We start from the raw sequence: 21,968 nt of genomic DNA on the forward strand, positions 1-21,968 counted from the left end.
CTCGATCACCTTGTGAAAAAGACCTTTTGGTGCATAAATCGAAGGTATAGGGAAACAAAATGGCGTCGAAACATCATAAGCCATTGAAGTCGACATCGAAGACTTCGAAGGCTCTCGAGTCGACAACTCCTTCGAAGGAAGTTATGTCGAGTTCACGATCGATAACTTCGAAAGCTCCTTTGACGGTTTCCACAACTCCCTCAATGATTACATCAAAGTCATCGAAGGTTCCCTCAACGACATTGAAGGCTTTGGTTATGGCATCGGCGCCATCAATGTTTACGTCGACGCCCAAGCCTTTAATAAGGGAAAAACCCACATTACCACAATAGGTTTTTCGACCTGAGAGTAGACATGATTTTTTCAGTACCATGTCATCCATCTATGAGGGAGAATCATCAGAAGAGGAAGAAGTCACCTCTGCTGATGTTAAATTTGGCACAAGATCTGTTCCAGAGGAATTCATTAATCCTCAATCAAAAAATCAATGCCTACAAAACAGCAAGTGGTCTGGACACTTCTCCAGAGTACGCATTTGACAAACCAGACCGATCCGAGCAGGCTGTTACGAGTTACAGAAAACTCATGAATAGAGTTACGGAATTTATGGGGTGAGGTAGAAGTTCACCAGTCTATCAGGATGATGACATGACTGATATATTATCAGGAACACCTCAACAAGAACCCATTCTCCCTTTTCACATTGCCTTGCAGAGAAGGGTTAATTCTGCATGGGAACACCCTGAAGCCATACCGGCAGTAAATGATACATTTGTGTCAAAATATAGACCCTGCAATTCTGATCCAGAATACCTGAGCAAACACCCAACTCCAGAAAGTCTGGTAGTACAAGCAGCCACTTCCACAAGAAATGCTGCATATCCTACAATCCCTCCAGATAAGGACGATAAAAAGGTGGATGCATGGTCTAAGAAGATTTTTACATCAGGGAGTATGGCTTTGAAGTCTACTAATGTAACCTGTACCTTGGCAAGGTTCACATATACCCTGTGGGACTGCATGTCAGCAGCAGCTGAACACATCCCAGAAGTTGAAGAGTGTGATGGCTTTCTAGCCATTATAAGGGATGGAAAGGAGGCTTCGGGAGAATGCCTTCAATCAGGTTTGGACACAGCTGACAGTATCAGTAGGTCCATGGCAACTAGCACGGTGCTACGTAGATTTGCGTGGCTAAGAAAGTCTGGTTTTGCTTCGGATGTGCAATCCAGGCTTCTTAATATATGCCCTTTGACGGCTCGAGGTTGTTTGTCAGCAAGGCGGATGAAAGTTTGGAGAAGCTGCAGACCTCCAAGGCGGCGGCAAAATCTCTCAGTGCCGCTATAAGACAACCTCAGCAACGCCCCTACACAGGCTTATCTTTCTGGAGGGGTCGTCCTTTTCGTTATTATTCCTCAATTGGAAGAGGAAGAGGGCAGGCCAGTCAGAGAGGTCAAAGAAAATTTCCTTGGGGGCAAGCAAAAGGTGCTAGATCTGCCCCAGCAGCGGCATCTGTCCCTTCAGCCTCTGCTGCAGAAGCCGCAACACCACTCTGAGGTTTGGACCCACAAGACTCCGTTGGGAGGCAGAATCTCACAACATCTAGAAGAATGGCAGGGCATTACTTCAGATGCTTCAGCACTTGAAACAGTATCCCAAGGTTACTGCCTTCCTTTTCTAAAGAAACCTCAGAATCACCCCCCGGGATACAACTCTGTCAAACATCCGGATCCGCTGCTGTTGCAGGAAGTCTTAACCCTGTTACAGAAAGGTGCAATAGAACATGTAGCTGTAGTGGAGAGGAACAAGGGTTGGTATTCCCCATATTTCCTCATTCCAAAGATGGACGGAGGACTGAGACCCATTTTGGACTTGAGAAACTTAAACAAGTTCCTAAGAAAGGACAAGTTCAAGATGGTCACACTTTCTCAGATCCTTCAGGCTCTCCAACTCCAGAATTGGTTGGTATCATTGGACCTTCAGGATGCTTACTTTGATGTGCCAATCCATCTCAAGCACAGAAAGTACCTAAGGCTTGCGATTGGCAATTCTCACTATCAGTTTCGAGTTCTGCTATTCGGGTTAACCTCCGCCACAAGAGTTTTCACCAAATTGATGGCAGTGGTGGCAGCGAGTCTCAGGAGAGGGGGGATTCATGTCTACCCCTAACTGGACGATTGGATGATCAAAGCACGTTCCCCAGAGCAAGCCCAGGATCATCTGTCCAAGATTTGTCACATCCTTCACAAACTAGGGTTTTCTTTGAATTTAAAAATGTCAAACATGATACCATCACAGAAACTCCAGTTTATCGGAGCAATCCTGGATACTTGCTCAGGCAAATCCTCGCCTCCCGAAGAGAGAACTCACCACATTCTGCAGTTGGTAACAAAATTCCAGAATGCCCAGTATCTTCCGGCCTTCGATTTTCTCAGGTTGCTCGGTCTGATGGCATCCTGCATTTTTCTGGTGCCAGAAGCCAGATTGAGAATGAGATCCCTTCAATGGGCTCTCAGAACCCAATGGTCCCAATTCTCAGGGGAAATGTCAGATCTGTTGCAGGTTCCAGCCAAAGTAGCACAGGATCTACAATGGTGGGCTTACAGACATATCCTCGGAGGAGAATCTTTTTGGCAAACATGGCCAGAGGTAACAGTAGTGACGGACGCCTCACTCATGGGGTGGGGAGCCCATACCAACGATCTGACAATCAGCAGTCGTTGGTCTCCATCGGAGTCCAAACTACACATCAACCTTTTGGAGTTGAGGGCAATCAGACTAGTGCTGAAAGCCTTCCTGCCCTCTGCACAGGGAAAGAATGTTCTGATAATGACGGACCACACAGTGGCCATGTACTACCTCAACAATAGGGGATGAGTGGGGTCACTGCCACTGTGAAGAGAGGCGATGCAACTCTGGTTCTGGGCAATACAGGAAGGGATCTCTCTTTCGGCAATTCGTCTAGCCGGAGAGCAAAACACAGCAGCGGACGCTCTGAGCAGGCAGAGCACAGTCTCCCACGAGTGGGAGATAGCTCAGGAAGTCATTCAAGAGATCTTCACCCTTTGGGGAACTCCTCAGGTAGATCTGTTTGCGACCAGTATCAACCGGAAGTGCGACCGGTACTGCTCAAGGGAATTTCCCCCTAGAGGAGCTATAGGGGACGCGTTTGTGGTGGACTGGGAGTTTCCACTCCTGTATGCATTCCCTTCAGTCCCTGTGAACCCTCAAGTAATCAGAAGGTTGAGAAAGTTCAGGAAAACCATGATCCTAATTGCCCCGGATTGGGCCAGGAGAACGTGGTACCCGGACCTTCTGGATATGTCCATCTGCCCTTCAATACGTCTTCCAAGAAGAGAGGATCTTCTCTCGTGAGAGGAAGGTCATGTTCTCCATCCGGAGGTCAACACACTCAACCTTCACGCATGGCTTCTCAGAGGTTGAGATATAAGGATTGGGATCTTCCAGATGACGTGATGGAGATTTTGCTTTCGGCCAGAAGACCAGGCACCAAATCTCTGTATTGGTGTTGTTGGAACAAGTTCAGTAACTGGTGCAGAGAAAAGAATGTGGATCCATATCAATGTAATATCCCCACAATTTTATCTTTTCTGTTACATTTAGCTAATCTGGGGCTCCAGGTTGGTACGATAAAGTGATACTTAGCAACGCTATTCATTTTTAAGCGCTCTTCAGAAGAAGAATCTTACTTCGATACCTTTTAATAATTCAATTCTTAAAAGGTTTAAATAATGTATTTCCACCAATACCTTTCCAGGTTGCAGTGTGGGATTTGAACTTAGTTCTAAAATTTCTCACATGTATGCCATTTGAGCCTTTACACTATTGTCCGCTAAGGCTCCTTACTTTGAAAAGAGCCCGCAGGGTAAGTGAGTTGCAGGCGCTTTCTAGCGGTCCTCCTCACACTATCTTTTATAAAGACAAAGTAGTTCTTAGAGTTAAACCATCTTTTTTGCCAAAAAATTGTTTCGGATTTTCATCTGTCACAGAAAATAACTTTACCTACTTTTTACTTTTCAACCATGCATACCTTTTATAAAACATTATGCTCTGGACTCGACTTCTTTTCAAGGAAGTCTGTTTGCTAAATGTGTACTCCATTCTGTACATGATTAGAAAAAATTCTGTGCTCCCACCTCCGAGACAAAACTGCTTTGGGAGTCTATCTAAGATGAGGAATACGTGGGAGGACACAATCCATTCGAAGAACACGTTACTTACCAACTGTAACGTTCTTTCCATTGGATGTTCCTCCCACGTATTCCTCATCGACCCTCCCAACCAACCCCACAGTACAGTTTACTTGAATTACACTCTAAATTCTTTTAAGGCTTGGGTCAAAAGAGGCACGCCATTAATTAAAATCCATGGGCTATAATATACGAAAAAACAGAATTGAGGCCAGCGGGCGCGCTCAAGGCTCTTATACAGTGGATGACGTTGATGCTCGACTGATGTCGCCAAGGGACATCGACGCTGCAGCCTCGAGAGGAGCGCCCTCTTGTGGAGAGAAGAAAACATTTTTTTTTCCGAAGCAGCAAGCTGAAGGTAAGGATATATCTAAGATGAGCAATACGTGGGAGGAACATCCAATCGAAAGAACGTTAAGTTGGTAAGTAACTTGTTCTTCTGTATAATACTTCTGGTTTAAAGTGTTTCTGTTGAACCCTTGGTATACTACAAGTTCTTTGTACCTTCCTACAGCCATCTCTCCATCCTAAGAGTGTGGATTGACTTCAAAACACTTACCCTGACTCACAAATGCATCTACGAAGAAGCTCCACCATATCTCAATGATTGTATCAATCGGAATATACCTAGACGCACAGTAAAATCCAATGATGGTCACTCCCTGATACAAGAGCAAAAGGACAGGAGGTGCTAGCTTTGTGGTTACCGCCCCCATCCTCTGGAACATGAAAAATCTTATAAAGATTTAAAAAGCTAGTCGAAACATGGCTCTTTGATAAATACGATTGATCACAGTTGTAACTGACTCTTGCTGGTCCAATGTTCTCATTCATATATTGTTACTGGCTGTAACAAATGCCGTGAAATCCCTGGCTTTGGGCGTTACACAAATACCATAAATAAAAAAAAAGATAAGCCTGGCTGCTCTGTCTACGCTACCAAATACTCAGATGGTACAGCCTTATACTAAGAGTGGAGTTTTGTACTGCTTCAGTTGTATGCTTTTGCAAAGCCCTTAGATGAACTTCAGAAAAACTGTCTTAACAGCTACCACCAGTCCACCTTGGACACATCAAGCCAGTAACCACAAAGTTGTCAAAAACAAAGTTACTACTGCAGTTCACAGAAGGGACTGATCAGGGCCCCCAAAACAGATGAGCTTAGCAAGGTAAGTGGAGCAAAAAGGCTTCACTTACCTCCGAAATTCCTGAAAGGTTAATCAGAATAGCATGCATTACTGTTTCCCGTTGTTGTCTATGCAGCGCAGGGACAGCAACAAAAAGAAAACCTGCCCATGACACTTCTTGTCAAATGCACATTGTTAGGGGAGTTTTCCTGAAGTCCACCTGGAGGTAAGACTTTATAAAACTATCCCTTGGTATACAGGTCCCCAACTCGTAGTACAAGAATGTAGTACCCAAATGATTGGTAGAATGGCAGAGCAGCCAGGCCTATTTTATGAGGAGGATGTGAGCTGTAGGTAAGTACAATGAACCCTGTCAATACATTAGCCCAGATAAACTCTTACACACTGAAAGTTATAATAAAATATAGATTTCTCCAGCATGGGGTCTGGCATGGATTCACATGCTCATGAATATTCCCCGTCAGGCTGGGAATCCTCGGTAAAGAAAAAATCAGTTTGTTTTGTTTCTGAACTGTCTTTCTACTAGTAACCAATCACTGGTATCTGGGTCATACTGCCCCCAGCCAATGACTGCCCTTTACCTAAGCCCCTCCTCTGGCAGCCATCTTCAGATTTTAACCGCATGTTCAAGTGTTGGGAGTCCTCGTGCTGTAGCTCTCGAGCTTTTACTGCGTTTTGCTTTTTTTCAAAGAGTTTACTCTTATATTTTCGGTCAATCGAGCCTCAAGCTCCATCGACTCTACTTCCGATCAACGGGGACCCGTTTTCGGAATTTTCTACGCCCCTCAAGGGCATCTTTTCGTCATGTTTTCCACTTCTCGGGGGATTCCAGAAGATCATTGAGGCCTACCCCGCGCGGACATGGCCCAGGACAAAGGAAGCATGACGCCTGTTGGATCCAAGCTGTTCAGGAGCTGCCCTGGATGCAGACTTCAGAACATCTTTAAGGAGGATGAGCACTCTCAGTGCCTCTATTGCCTTCACAACGACAAAGCGCACATGGAGAAGGACTGTGCGTTTTGTAAGAACATGTCCGAATGGACAATGAAGGATCGTCGTGTTCGACTCACCAACTGGCTGGAGGGGAAGAGCCCAGCAGCGAGTGAGAAGAAGAAATCCGAGAGATCTTCTAAGAACTTTGATGGCGCTCCAGCGATAGGGGCCCAACAAAAGGCAAACCACTGCGAGTCCGTGGGCACCGGGAGTGCTGATCGGTCGGGCTCCTTGGCTGCCAGGCCGGGCGCAGTATCACCGATGCCATCAACCACGGGCCAACGCTCTGGCTCGGTGAAGAGGAAGTCGGAGAACCCAGGTAAGCTTCGGGAGAAGCCCCGGTCGATCCCGACTGAGACGGCTGAGGGAGAGCGAGACAGCGACCCTCCCCCCAAGGTGAAGGCCTCAGGCACGCCCAAAGTCGTGAAGGCCCTGATTCACCCGGCTAAGGCCTTGATTGTCGGTCGTGGCAGCCCTGGCAAAACCTACAGAGGCTTCCCCAGTAGAGACGACTTCAGGAGCTAGAGTTTCCCTGCCACCCCGGAGGGAATCATCTTTTCTGCCTATCGAGAAGACCCCCGTTAAGCCCCAGCAGGAGAAAGAGGAGGGGGGCACGGTAGCCATAACGGACACGGATACCACCTCTGAGGATGAGTTGGCGAGCGTCCACAGGATCCTGGACAAGAAGTTCGAGGAATTCAGGGCCCACAGGAAGGGTCCCGACGAGGAAAGCAACGGGGGAGCCGACGAGGAAGGCCGCGGAGGACCCCACACCTCAACCGTCAGTCCCATTGCAGCCGGTGCCCATACAGGACAATTCAGGAGCTATCTTGAAGATGCCCTTACCCCCTACCGAAGACCCAGCAGAACCTGGTCCGTCGGGGAGCCTGCCTAACAAGCGGAGACGAGTCCATCCTCCTCCTCCCCCACTTCCAGCCTTCCCCTCCATCCCCTCCTCTGAGGGATGAGACGGGAACGGAGACGGCGGGGACGGACGACGACGACGACGGTGGTGATGACGGAATGGACCTCCCTTCACTACCTCTTCAGGCCCCACCCCCGATGAAATTGGCTCCTTCCACGCCATGACCGCCAGGGCATCTGAGCTCTTCCAGCTCTGCCCTGAAGAACAGAAGAAGGAAGGTTTCCTCTACCAACGGCTGGAGGCCAAGAGGAAGACTGTCCTCTCAGTCCCGTTACTGGACGACATCTGGGGCGAGGGGCTGGCGCTCCTGAAGAACCCGTCCACGGCTCCTGCTAAGAGAGACCGGTACGAGAAGTAGTACTGGGTCCCGGACTCTGCCCCTATGTGCCTCAGAGCACAGCTGTCCCCGGATTCAGTGGTCTCCGCGGCGGCCAAAAAGAAAGTGGCTGGGGCGACGGCTTCAACTTCAACATCCCTGCCGGATGGCGAGGGGAAGAAGCTGGACGCCATGGGACGATGGGTCATCTCGTCGGCGGCAACGAAGATTAAAGTGGCCAACGCCCTCGCGATTGTGGCACGCTACGACAGGGAGCTGTGGTTCAAGATCGCTCCTTTGCTGGACTTCCTCTCGGACGACAAGAGGGCTGAGGCCCTGGAAATCCTGCAGGAAGGCGTAGTGGCGTCGGACCACGCCATTACGGTGGCCATGGACATCGCTGACACCGGCTTTCGTCAGATGGGCAACAGTGTTTGCCTTTGCCGGCGCGGTTGGCTCAAGGCCACCGACTTCCGCCAGGACGTGCAGACCAGGGTTCTGGACATGCTCTTCGACGGGAACAACTTGTTCGGCAAGACAGTGGACGATTCACTACAGGCCATCAAGGCGGACACCGAGACAGCTCGGGCCTTGGGTGTTCTACAACGACGACGGCCGTCCTTTCAGAACTCCAGAGCCAAGCAAGGTGCCTCCAAAGGATTCGGCAGCGGTTCCTCGTCATACCGCTAAGCGGCCCGCTCCTCTTCGCAGGAAGCCTACAGAGGACGAGGCAAGACAGGAGGATCCCATCGTCCTCTCCAAGGAGGCCAGGGCGGCAAGGCCGTGACGAAACAGAATTGAACTGACCGTGGCGTCGGGCCCCCACCTGAGCTCCCCGGTGGGAGGCCGGCTGGCGAAATTTATCAGCGTGTGGGAGTCCATCTCCACCGACAGTTGGGTGCTGGATGCCCTGGCCCGCGGGCAAACTCTGGAATTTCAAAAGAGGTGTCCCCATATTCCACCCGTGGCCAGGAAGGAAAACCACGTCCCTCAACTGCTGCTGGAGGTACGGGCGATGCTAAGAAAGGGAGCCATCGAACTCGTCCCAAAGTGGCTCCGGGCTGCAGTGTACTCGCAATACTTCCTCGTCCGGAAGAAGACAGGCGGTTGACGACCCATCCTGGACCTTCGTGTCTAAACAAGTACATCAAGTCCCAGAAGTTCCCGATGGTCACCCTCCAGCATGTGCTGGGACTGCTGGAGGAAGGCGACTTCCTATCGTCGTTGTACTTGGAGGATGCCTACTTCCACATCCCCATTCTAAAAGGACATCGAAAATTCCTGCGATTTGGGGTCCAAGGACGACACTATCAGTTCAAGGCCCTTCCCTTCGGATTGAAGTCGGCGCCCAGGGTGTTCACCAAGTGCCTAGCACCAGTGGTGGCGCAGCTGCGCCTGCAGGGGATCCACGTCTACCCCTACCTGGACGATTGGCTCATCCGAGCAAAGTCAAGTGAACTCGCCGCCCATCACACAGCAAAGACCGTCCAACTGCTCACGGACCTGGGATTCTCGATGAACTTCGCGAAATCCCACTTGGTACCGTCGCAAGTCGCCCTGTTCCTGGGAGCCAGGCTCGACACAGTGGCGCGATTGGCTTCACCGTCTGAGGAAAGGACGAAGGCCCTCCTGGGCAAAGTGCAACGGCTGTTGGCCAGGGTGAGGTCCATCAAGTCACTACTCGGCATGATGTCCTCGTGCGCCTATGCAGGCTGCGGATGCGACCGCTGCAGGAGTTCCTCGACGCCCGTTGGATGCAAGCAGCGGACAGTTTCGAAGACAGGATCTCACTCAACGAGACGTTCCGCCAAGCGATCCGGTGGTGGGGCAACTGTGCGCATCTAGCGGCGGGTATGGACTTCCAGACCCCCCCGGCACATCAGGAAACGGTGACGACGGACGCCTCCCTGGAAGGGAGGCGCTCGAATGGCGCCTCCTCATGAGGCCGCCATTCGAGCTGCTGCATTCGGCACCGTTGAAGTTCCGGTCGTGGAAGACAGCATTTCTTGTGGCCATCACCTCCGCACTACGAGTGGGAGAGATCCAGGCCCTCTCCTGTAAACCTCCATACCTGACATTCCACGAGACGAGGGTAGTGCTGAGGACGCACCCCTCCTTCATGCCCAAGGTGCCGTCGGACGTCCATCTCAAGGCGCCCTTGGTGTTACCTGTTTTCTTCCTTCGTCGCCGGCTGGGAGTACTTTGCACTCGCTGAATGTGGCTAGAGCACTGAAGTTCTCTGTGGACCGCACGAAGAGCCTTCGGAAGACATCACAGCTGTTTGTGAACTTTGGACCTGCAAACCAAGGGAAGGCCCTCTCGAAGGCTTCCATTTCCAGATGGCTCTCCGACTGCATTATGCACTGTCACCAGTTGGCAAACCGACCCTTGCCCGGCCGTCCGAGAGCCCATACGACCAGAGCGATCGCTGCTACCACAGCGTTCTTGTCTGGTGTGCCCCTGCTGGACGTCTGCAGGGCTGCTACGTGGAGGTCAACGCACACCTTGACGAGATGCTGCTGCGTCGACTGGGATTCCAGGGAGGAGTCCAGAGTCGGCCAGGCTGTGCTGCGCAACCTGTTCGCCTGAAGGTGCGCTTGGTGAGGAGGTAAGAGATGCTTAATGTTGAGTTGTTGAAATGCTTAATGTTGAGCCTTGCCACCTGCCGTGGTTGTGCATGTGGGTACTGCTATGTATTCTTGTTTTCATGACCATGTGAATCCATGCCAGACCCCATGCTGGAGAAGGAACAAGTTACTTACCTGTAACTGTTGTTCTCCAGCATGGGTCTGGCATGTATTCACATGCGAACCCTCCCTCCTACCCCTCTGCGGCTCTTCTCTTGTTCCTACTACCACTTTACGTGCTACCAAATCTGAGGATGGCTGCCAGAGGAGGGGCTTGTGTAGAGGGCAGTCATTGGCTGGGGGCAGTATGACCCAGAGACCAGTGATTGGTTACTAGTAGAAAGACAGTTCAGTAAAGAAACTGAAAATGATTTTTTCTTTACCGAGGATTCCCAGCCTGACGATGGGAAATATTCATGAGCATGTGAATCCATGCAGACCCATGCTGGAGAACAACAGTTACAGGTAAGTAACTTGTTCCTTATTTTATATACACACGGTGAGGTAGGTAAATACTATTTTACACTAACCAATGCACATAGGAAACATAGCAATACCTTTCATAGGGGACTGCTTCCATAGTAGTGGCACGCACCCATATTTGTTACAGTGAAATTACACTTTCATTCATTTACAAAGTCACTCAGACAAAGTCTGTAGGAAGGAAAAAGAGGTTTAGTACTAGCAGCAGTGATGTACTTCACTTTTTAAGGCTTCTAATGCTTTAGCAGTCCAATCCCTAACTAGTCAAGTGTTCATCAAAGTCAGTATAGGAGGGCAGCAAAAGTCTTGTGCAGCAGCAGAAAAGGCAAAGTTCCTACTTTAGTTACTTTAAATAAAGTGCTTTAGCAGGATAACACAATTAATAGGGACCTGGCAAAGCACTCCCTAAAAGAGCACAAGCTGTTAAGCCTGGGAGAGAGTATCGCACTCTAGGCACACTGGAGCGACTATTCGGCTTGAGGTAAGTTCTACCTTAAGCCCCACAGTATCTTAGGGTGGTTGAAGAAAAGGCAGCTGGATTCTTTCCTGTGCAGCAGCGACAGACCTGGTCTCCTGATTCCTCGGTCTGGTGACGAAACGAAGGACTCTGAATGGGATGTCACATCAGCAGATGCAGGAAAGGACCCTAAGCAAGGATTTTTTCAGTCTCCCACTTCGGACTTATCAACTCCAACAGTGAACGGTTACCGCTCGGTTGATCTTCCTCGATTCTGCAGTCCTGCACTATGGTGAGGGTACTTGGATGAGTGGGATCGTGCATCTGGAGGTCCACCTGGAGCTCACCAAAGTTCTGGGATGATTTGTTCACGCAAAGATATTGCACTGCAAATGGGTCTGAGGTCCCCTGGTATTCGCAGTTTGCAGCCCTGGAGGGTCACAGCACATCAGGGTATGGCTCAGTCTGCAGTGTGACTTAGGGCTGGTTGGTCCCACCAGCCAAAGAGAAGCACTCATACTCTTTGAAGCTCCTCTGTCGATAAGAAATGGGGCCATGACAGCAGTGGTCTCTTTCTGGTTACTGGAAGGGTCTGCCGGCGTCTCTGGTCGTCTTCAGCTTTGGATCTTCTGTTCCAGTTGTCGACTTGCCTTCTGCCTCAGGAACCTCACCTTTAATTCGGATTTCCCATTCACTCCTCTGCAAACTCTCCCTGCAGTTTACAGAAAGGTAAGGTGGCTGTCCAATCAGGATAGCCAGCCCCCCAGTGGGAACTGGTACCATTCAAGCACATCAGAAGACAAAGGACTGGCACACTGCAGCCTTGGTGAATTACACAAAGGGTTCCTGCCAAATGCAAAACACATATTCACACCTCCCCCTCCCAGAATGGTAGAAGAAGGGCTAACAAAGGACAACAACACAAGAAATGGTGAAAAAAGAAAGGAGCCACCATGTTAGTACATAGGTGACTCTTTTGTGCATAACCGGGGCTAGAGATACAACCTGTGGTAGAAAATAGCACAAATGTTGGTAGAACACATCCACTGCCACCAGCCATCTCTATAGGGTTGTCTCTGCGAGCAAAAGGTCACAGAGCAGTGAGAAGGGGAATACTAGGTATGCCGTTAGCACGCCACATAAAGTGGGGTGTGTTAATCGCTCACAAGTTTTAGGAGGGATACAAAGTTACCCCTCTTTCCTTAAGAACAGTAGTTCTTAGGGTACATGAAAGAATATGAAAAGGAGAACCCAAAGGGTCCCCAGCAACAATGCACAGAGGTTGCTGTGTGCTGCAGAAGTATATCGGATGCCTTTAAGAGATATGGAGGAAAGCAAGACTCTGTAAAACTCTGTAAAAATTAGGTAAAACATAAAGACCAGATTTCACATGGTTAGAGCATATAAGAATGAATGAGTGGAAAAAGGCTCCCCTCATTTAGGAGAACAAGAAAAAGGTCAATAATTCCAGCAAAAAGTGTGGAGGTTCACACTAGGAGAGGGGATTAAGCATAACACTGATAAATCAGTGATGTTGTTCCACTGCAAGGAGCGCTAATATTATAGATACATTTCTGATGCTTGTTAACCTGCTAATAATCACATGCTGTGCATATAATCCGACATCTAATGGTAACAGCGGAGTATTGCATCTTGTCTTTCGAGGATTGAAAGGGATGGTAGACATGGGCGTGCCTGTAACACTATCCCTAACGTGACATGTAGTGTACCCAAAATCCCTTGCGCATCGAGGTCCCACAGATTGTATTTTTCCGGCCAGCTAGCTGGTCGCCTTATTAGGAGGTTGTCCAAATAATTGCAATATTGTTATATTTCCCGACCTCTGGTCATTGCTTTTCATCATCCTCACCCCCTTCGACAGCTGATTCCAGTACCACCGCCGAAGATCGCTGAGGACTGAATTTCGACGGCTGGTGCACGTGGCCGAGCCTTCTGGCCAGCCTAGACAGTAGGGAGAGTGGAGCCTGGGGAGGTTATAGTCTTTCGAGAATCTCTTTACTTCTCCCTTCCCTCTGTTCTTCTGGTTTTGTCATCACTTTTACGGTCCTGGGCTATGGACAGGACACCAATTAGATTTTGTCCTTCCTGTAAGGCAAAATTCCTGTGGAAAGACCAGCACCGCCGGTGCAATAAGTGTCTTCCCCTCGATCACAACGAGGCGTCCTGTGAGGCCTAAAAGCTTCTACATCCTCAGACCTTGAAGGAGCGTTGATTAAAGCGGTGGGCGGTCTATGCGATGTCACATGCCGAGAGTAACTCCCCTACCGCCACAGCCGCCGGTTGTGACGAGGATACAAGTGATGACCAAGGCTCTACTTCAGACGCCATTGACCTTACTCAGGAGCGTTCTCGCTCCACGCCGTCTCTCCCTGACCCCAATAGGCGTGACGAGAGTCCCGCTATGGGGAATAAACATCCCTCCACAGGGACGCACACGATCCCCACACAAAGGACACAACTCCTGGTTCTGCTTTGACAGTTCAGTCGAAGTGCTTCAAGGCGCCAGTGGGTATGTCGGCCAGTTCGGCAGTACCCGCTGGTCCCCGTGATAGGCAGCCCTCCCTGCAAGCCGCATGCGTCCAAGAATAAGGGCGCCAGCACCAAAAGCCATGCGGGTGTCAAACGCCTCAGAAAAGTGCGTTGACGAAGCATAAAGGTCTGGTTGTGCCTAAATCCACTGTGCTACCTCCTTCACAGTCCGTACACCTCCCTGTGACGCCAAGCATCAGTGATAGTATCGCAAAGATCTTTTTTTTGGCAGTGAAACACAAAGAACAGGCGAAAGACGTGTCAAAGGACACGTCAAAAGGCCAGAAGGGGCAAAAATATTACTCTGAGAGCCCTGTATCCTTCTCTCAGGCTCTAGGTGAGAAATCTCGACGTTCTATGGAAGAAGAGCATCCTGAAGAGCCCTTTCCTCCTCTAGGCCCCTCTAGTTCCTCTTGATGGACCAGAGAGAAGTTTGAGGGGTGCATGAACAGACTAGGAAAGTTTGAGTTTTCTGAAAAGTTTGCTCCAAGGAGGCCTTGTGAAGAGAGCCCTTATACGCCTGTGGCCAAATTTCAAAGGACTTTTGATCTACATCATGAAGAAGACTTTTTTGACCTCACTGATGATGAAAACATATGCACAGGATGATGCCCCCTTTGATGATCCTGCTGATTACCCTTCTGATCCCAATCAGGGATGGGACGATGAACATCCAGTTAATAATCAACCTTGGGCGTCCCCTACCCCAGAACCCGAAGCCTTGTGTATGGACTCCCCTCCCTTCCTCCCCACCAGTCCGTCAGGCATCACCTGTTGACGACCAGATGGTGTTTAACGCTATCTTAAAGAATCAGCGGAACACTTCCAAATTGCCACACAGGAGGCAGTGCCAGATTCGGACTTGGTTGCGGACATTCTCAAATAAAAGCCTCCTGCCCGCCAGGCCGATGCCATTGTTAAATTCTATAAAAAGGCGCCTTGCTCCTTCATTGTTAACGCCAGCTCAGACCAAGGTGGTTAATCCATGAGTGGAAAAGCTGTTTCGACCTTCCCCTACTGACCCCCTTACATAAGGTGTCATGCCACTCCGGATTTGTTGGTAGTTACGACAACGAGGAGGAGGGCAGGTGTCCCTTTGTCCACAGGCGAGGCACCGCCTGATAAAGATTGTAAAAAGCTGTACGCACTGGGAAAAAGGGTTACTACTGCTGCAGCATACTCTACACGCATAGCCAACAATACTACACTGTTGGCTAGCTACTCAGACATTCAATGGAACCTACTGTACGAGGGCCTTCAAGAGATCCCTGAACCCGTGCGTACTTGCTTGATTGCGATTGTATCTGAAGGCAAGCAGGTGAATCACAACATTCTAAAGAATACTTTGGATACTGCTGAAACAGCGGGAAGGACGCTAGCCCAGGCCACCCTACTAAAACGGCACGCCTGGTTGAAGAACTCTGGGTTCAAACCAGAAACCCAGGCATCTTTAATCAACAAGCCAACTTGTTCGGCAAGGCTGTTGACAAGGCACTGGAGATAGCAAAAAAAAGCAGCCTGAGACTCTGAAAAGTTTGAACCAAATTACTCGGCGACCTTTTCAGCAAAGAGGTGGAGGTTCTCGTCGCTCTTTTTGTGGGCAGGCTTATTCCCCCCCTCTCCTCACAACCAGTACAATTCTGGAAACAATTGGTCCTCAGGTCAGGGATTTACCTCCACCACCACATACCCACCTAGGGGACAACGCTGTGGAAAAGGGAAGGGGGTTTAATTCCACCCCCAGATGCTCACGGCCTCCAGTCAAAAATGACTTCCAGATCCGGGTCCCTTCCCATGCCTCCCCAGTCGGGGGACGTTTAACATAATTCCTGCAAGCATGGGAGGGGATTACATCAGACCAGTGGGTGCTCAAGACCATTGCCCACGGGGACTGCATCGAGTTCAGCCGACCACCTCGATTCAGACCTCCGAGATGAAGACGCCCAACATCGGAACACCTCAGTATCCTGCTGCAAGAGGTCAAGATCTTGCAGTAAAAGGGTGCTATCGAAGTCGTCCTTCTTCTACAGGTAAACAAGGGTATTTATTCAGTGTACTTCCTTGTACCCAAAAAGGATATCACCATGCGCCCTCTGCTAGACTTGCACCCAGGGAAGACATTTGTCAAACCTCAGAAGTTTCGTATTGGTCGCACTGCAAGAAGTTATTCCTCTGCTGACACAGGGGGATTACATGGCAACATTGGACATGAAAGATGCATACTTTCATATTTCAATGTTGCCGGCACACAGAAAATACCTAAGGTTCGTGATAGAGGATAAACACTATCCGTTCAAAGTACTTCGCTTCTGCATTGCCTCAGTCCCAAGGGTATTTACAAAGGTTGTGGCAGTTGCAGCAGCACATCTGCACAGGCAAGCCATTCCAGTTTATCCATACCTCGACGACTGGCTCATAACATATAACAGGGGGCTCTACGAAACATGCCTGTCAAATACTCAAACTTACTTAGACCTCTTATTCATTCTCCATAAACGAGAAGAAATCCAGCCTAGACCCCGATCAAGTCAAGCAGTTTCTGGGAGCTTTAATTCGGACAGAAGATAACCTCATCTTCCCCTTCAACGAGAGGGCTTAAAACATGCTGTTTCAGATCCCTCCGTATGTAGCCAGACGAGAGATTATGGTACGCAAGGCCATGCGACTGCTAGGTATGATGGCGTCATGCATTTACTTGGTGCCTCACGCGCGTCTGCGCATGCATCCCATGCAAGAGTTGCTCAACAGCCAGTGGTGTCAATCCAGCGGACAATGGGACGATCTAGTGGTTGTCTCAGCAGCCCTTGTTCTCTCTCTGCAGTGGTGGTCGAGGGAGAACCTCTTGAAGGGGAAAGCCTTCACCACCCCCGCAGTAGAAGCCACTCTCACGACTGACGCATTTCCCACAGGGTGGGGGGCTCGCCTGCTCCAGCAGGCGGCGCACAGGATTTGGTCCCCATAGGTAGCATCCAACCATATAAATCTTTTCAGCTCTTAGCCGTATTGAAAGCACTGAAAGCCTTTCAAACACAGTTGCATGAGAAGATGGTCCTGATCCTCACAGACAGCACCACAGCCATGTACTACCTGAACAAGCAAGGGGGCACCCACTCTCCAGGGGTATCTAAACTGTCCCAGAACATTTGGAAACGGGCTCTCAGACACAAGATGTTCCTGTTGTCCCAACACGTTCCAGGGGAACTCAATCTTCTGGTGGACGTACTCAGCAGAGATTTCCTGCTGCCCTTAGAGTACGAATGGCGACTACATGAAGACATTGTCCCCAATGTTTTTGCAGAATGGGCTTCCCAGAGATCGCCCTGTTTGCAAATCTGGAGAACGCACAATGCCAAGATTACGCCTCAAGGTACCCACAGAATTGATCCAAGGGGAAAAGTCACTGGATAACCTGGTGAGGGAAATTTGTTTACGCTCCCCCGACTCCCCTGCTCAACAAGATTGGGCACAAGATACACCAGGACCCAGTCACTTTGATCTTGGTGGCCCGATGTGGGCCCACCATCTCTGGTTCTCGCATCTGATGGAAATGGCTCTATCTCCTCCAATGAAACTGCCTTTCCCTTACAACATGTTATCTCAGGACAATGGGAAACAATACATCCATGCCCGCAAACTCTGAATTTAGCGGCCTGGCTCCTAGTTCGGGCACCTCCAACTTTCTCAGAGATGCATGGACATACTTGGAGAGGCAAGAAAACCGAATATCCGATACTGCTACTCCAGTAGATGGAAGCGGTTTGTTATCTGGTGTAATTCCAAGAGCATCAATCCCATTGACTGTTCACCTACACATAGTGTGTTGTACCTGACCCATTTACTAGACTCAGGCCTGGTTTTTAGTTCACTGAAGGTTCACCTAGCTGCACTTTCAGCCTACACTACGTCACAACAAAAAGTGTTGTGGTGGAAAATGCCAGTTATTAAGGCTTTCATGGAAGGGGTTAAAAGGATTAATCTCCCATTTCTAACCCGGCTCCTGGATGGGGCCTAAATGTAGTATTGACTAGACTTATGGGGTCTCCTTTTGAGCCTATGCATGAATCAAGCCTCAAAGCTCTTACCTACAAGACCGCCTTCCTAGTGGCTATTACTTCAATAAGTAGACTCAGTGAACTACAGGCCCTCTTGGTTCTAGACCCTTTTGTTACAGTTCACAAAGATAAGATGGTTCTGTGCACTCACCCTCGATTTGCACCCCAATTTATTTCCACGTTCCATGTGAACCAATCAATAGAACTGACAACTTTCTTCCAGAAACCTACTAACGTGGCGGAAAAAAGCCTACACACACTAGATGTGTGCAGGGCAGTCATGTACTGCCTGGAAAAGACTAAACCACTAAGAAAGACAAACCATTTTTTCATGTCAGTGGCGGCTGGTAGAGAAGGGGACCCTGTCTCTAAATCAATTACATCACACTCTGTTACACTCTTGCTAAGAGAGACCTGCCCTTCAAGGCTAGAGCACACTCTACTCGAGGCAATGGAGCTTCCATAGCATTCATTGCAAATGTTGCCCTCGAATCTATTTGCAAAGCGGCAACCTGGAGTTCTGTACACACCTTTACAAAACACTATTGCCTAGACACGCATTGTAGGACTGATTCTCAGGTGGGACAAGCAGTACTAAGACATCTTTTCACTACTGTTCCTTCTCACAACCCACCTCCAACTCCGGGTACTCCGGCTAGTCTATGCACAGCATGTGATTCTAAGCAGATTAACAAGCATCAGAAGACATGCTTTACTTACCGTAATAGCATTTCTGATATGGTATAGTGAGTTGGAAAGATGGGTAGAAGCAGAAACCACAGCATGGGAAGCTGGTGTATCCAAATCCACAGACGGAGCAAGTGTATCATTCGATGCATGGTAAGCCCTAACCTGGGCCGCATTTCACCCCTCAGACGATAAGCCCCCCTGAACAGTACACCTCATTGCCAAACTGAAACCCAATACCAACAAACCACCTGGGATGCAGGTCCTCACCGCTCATGGGATACCATCACCCTCACCCCCCTCAGACTACCACGCCCGCGCTCCTCCCCGAGCGAGAACTAAAGCTACCCCCTATATACAGAGACAGTTACTGTTTATTTTGTTAACACACCTATTATGCTTATGTTTGTTCAGTTGTGCACGTCTTTAAAAACACACGCTGATGACGATATGCTGTAAATGTGATTATGAGAAATGCTAATAAAGAAATTTAAAAATAAAATAGCATTTCTGATGATTGTATCTGCTTGGATTCACATGCGCCCACCCTTCCTCCCCGCTGGGATGTAAGGAACATAGACAACTTACTACTTCTTCTCTCTTTCTGTACTCACTCACACAGTCATAAGTCTCCCTCACAGCAGAAAAAATACTTCGAGGGGATTGGGTCCTCCGACGTATTCCATATCTATGACAGGTAATGTCCACAGCTGTGCTGCTTCGGAAAATCTTTGGCGTCTGCGTCCTGCGTCGATGATGTCGATGCGCCGTCCCCAAGGACCTCCTCCGACGGCCGACTTCACCCGATGTGAAAAGTAGGACGCACGACGCCCATAGCCTCAGTTCCGTTTTTTCCGCGAACGTGTATTCGCTTCGTGAATCTCGGTACGCCTCGACCCTTTGGAGTTTGCTGTTTTCAATTCTCAGTTCGTTGAACCTGTTTGGTTTTTTGTGAAGACCTGTTCGTGGCGATGTCTACTTCGTCTTCAACCCTGCGTCCGGGCTTCAAGAAATGCGGGGACTGTGGATCCAACATGTCGGGGAGGGCCACGATACGGACGACTGTATCGCCTGCCAGTCGCTCACGGCAAAGGCCTTGCGGGAACGCAAGAAGAAGCTGTCGGTAGGTCGGGTGTCTAAGCCCCGGAAGTCAAGGTCTGCGGGGCTTTCGACGGATGACTCAAGGGGCGGCTCTCCGCGTCATCGTCGGAAGTCCAGTGGGTCTCCTTCCAGGAGTCGGTCTCGCCACTCCTCCGCCTCTTCGAGGGATTCCCGAAAGCGCCGGCATCGGTCGCCTTCCCCGTCCTCTTCTGAGGGCTCCGCCCGTCGGCGGGTCGCTTATCCCTCCATGCAAGCGATACCGGAGGAATGGGCTTCCTTCGGGAAGCAGATGCTAGCGATTCTTGAATCGCAGGGCACCGGCCCGTCTGCGCCTCCGAGTGGTCGGCACGGCTCGCGGGAGAGGTCCCGCTCGGACAAGGGTAGTAAGCCGTTCTCACCATGCCCGTTCCAGGTCCCGGTCCTCGACGTGCTCGAGACTGCGTGATCCTGTGCTGTCTTCGAAGAAGATGTCGACGCCTGTGGCGCCGAGGTCGTTGACGATTTCTCTCGAGGCTCTGCCTCCGAGGGGGTCATCGACGCTGTCGGCGCCTAGGTTGTCGAGAGACATGCTCGGAGCTCTGGCTTCGAGGCCTGTGTCGACGCCGCCGATGCTGGCGGTGCTGCAGCTGACGTTGATGCTGATTCGCTCGCCGTCGACGCCGTTTCTGTCGACGCCGGCGCCGACTCGTTTGGCGCCCTCGCCGCCTTTCGAGGCGGTGGTGTCGGAGGGGCCCCCGTGGCACAGGGTTAGCCCCTAGAAAGGCTCTGGCTAAGGTCAGGCACTGCTTTGGTCCCCAGATGTCTCCCTCTCCCCGCCTGGCGTACATTTCAGAGGGCGATGAAGGCTCGGATGACGGCTTGGTTCCGGTTACGGTACCAGATGAGCTTATCTCGGGCCATAGCCAGTTTGATGACCTGAGGCAGTCACTGCATGATGCCAGTGGACTGGACACCTCTCCGGAGATGGAGTTTTGTAGGCCGGAGCCTGGCACTCATGCTGATTCTTCATATCGGCGCCTTATGTCTCGGGTCACCTAGTACTTGGGTTGGTCAGCCCCCCAGGGGAGTTTGTTCAGGATGATCTCACGGACATCCTTGATCTTGGCCCCCCCACTGACCCGGTTTTGCCGTTTCATATGGCTCTGCAGAGAAGGGTGGCGGCGGCTTGGACTGCTCCAGAGAGTCTCCCGGCAGTGGGCGAGTCTTTGTCGCGAAAATACCGTCCAGCCAGTAGCGACCCCTGCTACTTGTCCAGGCACCCCACTCCGGGGAGTTTGGTGGTGCAGGCGGCTACGGCCCCGGCAAAGCAGGCGTCGTATCCTACCATCCCTCCGGATAGGGACGACAAACGTTTTGACGGCTGGGCGAAGAAAGTGTTTTCTTCAGGGGGTATGGCGCTTCAGGCGGCCAACTCCATATGTGCCTTGTCTTGTTTCACACACACTCTGTGGAACTGTGTTGCATTAGCGGCTGAACGTATTCCCGAAGGGGACGAACGGGATGGTTTCCTTGCTATGGTTCAGGATGGCAAGGATGCCATGTGTGAGGCCGTTCAGTCGGGTTTGGAGATGGCAGATTGTGTCAGCCGGTCCATGGCGGCGAGCACCGTAATACGCAGGTTTGCGTGGTTGCGGAAGTCTGGGTTTGCTCCTGATGTGCAGTCCCGGCTCCTCAACATGCCCTTTGACGGTGAACACCTTTTTGGCAGCAAGGCTGACGAGAGCCTTGAGAGGTTGCAGACCTCCAAAGCTGCAGCGAAGTTGTTGGGCGCTGCAGTTCGCCAACCTCCGCCTTTTCGTCCTAGGGGACAGGAGAGGTTCCTTTCGCTATTACTCGTCCTTCAGTAAAGCGAGAGGAGCTAGCAGTCAAAAAGGCCATCGTAAGAGAGCCAGAGGTGGAAACAAGGGTACTCGAGGTGCCAAGGCCGCTCAGGCAGTTGCCTCTTTGCCCTCAGGCAACGCCGCAGCCGCTACCACTCAGTCATGAGGCCAGGTCCCATGGTTCGCCGGTTGGGGGAAGGCTGGCGCAGCATCTTGTAGAGTGGCAAGCCATTACTTCAGATGTGTGGGTTCTGGAAATCATAACCCACGGCTACTGTCTTCCTTTTCGGCAGAGGCCTCACGACAATCCACCTGGGAACCTCTCTTTGAAGAGTCCGGATCCGCTCCTTGCGCAGGAAATTCAAGCCCTGCTGGAGAAAGGCGCCATAGAACTGGTGCCTGTAGCGGAGAGGAACAAGGGATGGTATTCCCCTTAATTTTTGATTTAGAAGACAGACGGGGGATTGAGACCCATCATGGACTTGCGCGGTTTGAACAAACTCCTCAGGAAGGACAAGTTCAAGATGGTTACTCTCTCTCAAGTCCTCCAGGCCCTTCAACTTCAGGAGTGGTTGGTGTCTCTCGACCTCAATGATGCTTA

General features: G+C 50.4%; 1 protein-coding gene across 9 annotated transcripts in view; it reads left to right on the forward strand.

The window, feature by feature from the left end:
• The window catches only part of SUPT20H (SPT20 homolog, SAGA complex component), a 759,353-nt gene that overhangs the window by 512,042 nt on the left and 225,343 nt on the right, over positions 1-21,968 (forward strand). The window lies entirely within an intron of this gene.

The sequence above is a fragment of the Ambystoma mexicanum genome, chromosome 7q (assembly GCF_040938575.1).
Source record: "Ambystoma mexicanum isolate Mex_15411 chromosome 7q, UKY_AmexF1_1, whole genome shotgun sequence".
NCBI lineage: Eukaryota > Metazoa > Chordata > Amphibia > Caudata > Ambystomatidae > Ambystoma > Ambystoma mexicanum.